Raw genomic sequence first — 3385 nt, 5'->3', positions numbered from 1 at the left:
GAAAATGACATCACAGAACTGCCTCACTGTTCCTGGAGTTAGAGATGTTCTCAGTTGAGCAAACACAGAGGTAGGATGCTTGGCTATGCAAAGGCACACGCCCTTGGTAAATTCTGAGTACTGATAGTGTCCCTAGTGAAAGGTAGACACATTCAGAGGGCACTGACGTCCCTTAAGGCCTGCTCCTCCAGCATGGTTCCGGGAGGCTTGGGCCATGCCCTGGCTGCTGCCAGCCCCAGGGCACGTGCAGCTCTGCCTGTTGCTCCCTGGCTGGCCCTGGTAGCAGTGGCTGTGACAGATGGGTGTTATTTCCAGGGCAGGCAAAAGGGACAAGATATATTTAAATGCAGCAGATTATTAGGTAACAAAGAGTGCCTGGTATTGTCTATTTCTGGATCATCAAGGCCCTAAAATAGCACCAGGCCACTGGTCAGGGGTGCTGACCCTGTTTCTGTGTCTTCCTGGGACAGGACTTGCTGTTCTGTCCCATGGCTGCTGGTGTTGCTGTCTCTGCCTGGGTGGCATGGCCAGGGACCTGAGGTGCCTACTCTTGCCATGTGAGCCTGCTGGCAAGTGGAGTGGTGTGGGCAGGGTGGGATTCCAGGACCCCTCATGCCTGGGCTGTGGTTCACACCCTCTGGGGGTTCTCAGGACTGGTTCACTCCCATGGTTTGTTCTGTCCTCAGTCTCCTTGCTAGGAGTGTATAGAATGGATGGAAATTACACATAGTTTTGGGCTGCACCTTTGGATTCAGCTGTCCTCTTGCCCAAGGGGATGCCCTGAGCCTTGGCTGCTTTCTGTGTCTGGGCTTGCTGAAGTTCATGTGCTGAGTGTGCCACATGGGAAGGAATGAGCCTCGCGTGCGTCTGAGCACACGGCATGCTGATCACCCATCCTTGAACTGTGTATGTGACCAAACGTGGGTGAGCTTCCTTCATATGGGGAAACAGAGCTTGGGGAAGCTTTTTTCAAAGGGTGTCTTTGGTTTGTGTGCAAGGTGTGATTACAAAGCAAGCAGGAGACAGATCTTCACCACCCAGTGGAAGGGTTTCTTAGAGGTGGCTTGGGGCCCTCCAGTCCTTTTGCTGGAATTGGGAGCATGGGTCCTTTCTGCCTGTGGGTAAGTCAGACCCAAGAGGATAGTGGCTCATTGGTGTCAGATTTTGGCTAAAAAAAAATCCTTTAAATAAACTCTTTAGCTCAAGGGAGCTAAAGATTTGCAACACCAAAGGCCTTGCTGGCAGGTTGTCAGCAGCCCAAGGGCAGCACCTGCTTCCAGAGGCATTTACATAAGTACTTCTGATCAGTGTTGCCTGCTGTAACCTTGCTTCCCTGTTCTGTCCCTTCCCCGATGAATGTTAGTGGCTGTAGGAGTTCCGTGCTGACTCCTGCTCCCGCTTGGCAGCGCTGCCATCAGTGCACATCTCGGGTCTCCTGGCTGCATCCTCTGCTGCGCTGTGGCAGTGCCACCTCCAGCTGCCCAGGCAGGTCCTGCTGTCCTCACCAGACCCTGGCACTGCCAGGGGTTCCCATTAATGACTCCTTTGCTGCTCCTTCCTCTCGGTCTCGGTGCAGTTTTAAGTCTGGGTGGAAGCTGTGTGGGCTTTGGTCCGGTGTGTGCCTGGGAAGGTGGTGCTGGTCAGCCCCCGGCTGCTCTCTGTCCCCGAGGCCGGGTGCCTGTGCTGGCGGCGTGGCTGGACGTGCTCAGGGAGCACCGTGAGTCAGCAGGTCCTCAGGGTTGGGTTTCCTCATGCACCCTGTGCCAGGGCCATTGCATTGGCTCTGGCTGCGAACCAGCAGCAAAGTGGAGCAAAAGATCTGCAGACAAAGGGCTTTTCTTTATTAGTTATTAGTGTTGTTCAACTGAACTGCTCCGAAATTGTCGGTAGCTAAGATTTGTGTTTGCATCAGGGGATTCCTGCTGGGGTTTTTGCCACCCTTGTCTGCTTCGCTTCTTCCTTTAAGGAACTGTTGATAATACCCTGAAATATTTCAAGAAAATACAGAGAAACGCAGCTTTCAGCCTCAGCTGCTGCTTAAGCAACCTCTCTCCTGTTTTGGAGTCAGTCAGATCTTTCACTCGCTTACCTAACCCTACTTGTGCTGCAGAAGTTGAATGAAAACTTTGGATTTGAATCTTGGGCAGCCTTGGGAAGAGTGCTGTATGGATGTGAAATCCTTCCTGATGACAGAATTTCGTGTGGTGCTTTTGTGAATGCTGCAGGGCCAGAGGCTGGGGCTGCAGCCCCAGTGCTAGAGCTCGATCCAGGGGGTGGTTTCTCCCTGTGTGGGTGCTGGACAGTGTTTACCCTGGCAGCCGGCTGCTTGACCTGGCTCGTGGGCTCCTAAGGTTGGTTGGGGTGTGTTTGGGCTGTTGCTGCAGCTGAACTTCAGGAAACCGTGTCAGCTGAATCTGGGTCAGTGTTGCTGTGCGGTCACACGTACCAAAGGGCATTCAGAATCGGGAATAAGAGTTTTGTTCCCTTTGTTGCTCTCTTAGGTTTTGCACTGCCCCCGTCAAAATCAAAAGGTGGGTTAGAAAGTATCCCAGTAGTGGCAGGGACCCTCCGAGGTGGCAAGGGCTGGGCAGCTCCGTGCCTGGTGGGGCCCTTTTCCCCTTGTTCCACGTGTTATGTTCAATACAGATTCTTCTTGAAGATCACTGGGGGGTTGAACATAACCTGGTAATTCCAGGTAGCAGTATACACGCTCTTCTCTCTAATTTCCTAAATACACATTCTGACTTCAGTGTTTCAGTTGAGCCCAAGCTTCTCCTGGGAGAGGCTCTCTTGGGATGTTTCTTAGAGCTTCCTCTGAATTACCTGATATTGGTGACTGTATAACACCGAACACCCAACTGTCCGTGTCCTTCCCCTAATCCTTCCCTTGATAAAATAAGGTTTAATTTTCCAAATATTTGTATATTACTGTGAAGAGGTTGGTGCACCACTTTTTGTTGCAGCTCCTCAGAGGTTGTCAGGAGCGGGATCTGCAGAGCCTCATGGATGGTGGGTTTGGAGATATTTGATTAAGGCTGCACAATGTCTAGATGCTGGGCCACTGGCGCCACAGGACTTGTATAAATAAATTTTGTTTGTGCCATGTTCACACAATTAAAGCCAGAGCCCTGGATTGCGTTTGATGAGGTTTATTTTGCTAGTCGGGCCACACAGATTTCATTTACATTGTCTGGTGTTCTAAAAACATACAGGAACATACACACATCAAAGCCAAGTTTGAGCTTGATTAAAATGCACAGCAGTAAAGAGGTGCCCTGATGTGTTTGTGTCAGTGCAGTGTCCGTTGAGCTGGGATTTACTCAGGATAGTATAAAACCCAGGGTACTTTAACTTAAGGATCCTGCCCTGAGCTGGTTGTAGGTTG

The sequence above is a fragment of the Corvus kubaryi genome, unplaced genomic scaffold, assembly GCF_017639235.1.
Source record: "Corvus kubaryi isolate FWS band 111438036 unplaced genomic scaffold, C.kubaryi_AGA036_p1.0 37284, whole genome shotgun sequence".
Taxonomy (NCBI): Eukaryota; Metazoa; Chordata; class Aves; order Passeriformes; family Corvidae; genus Corvus; species Corvus kubaryi.
The sequence above is the reverse complement of the archived record's forward strand: the minus strand, read 5'-3'. Positions refer to the sequence as shown.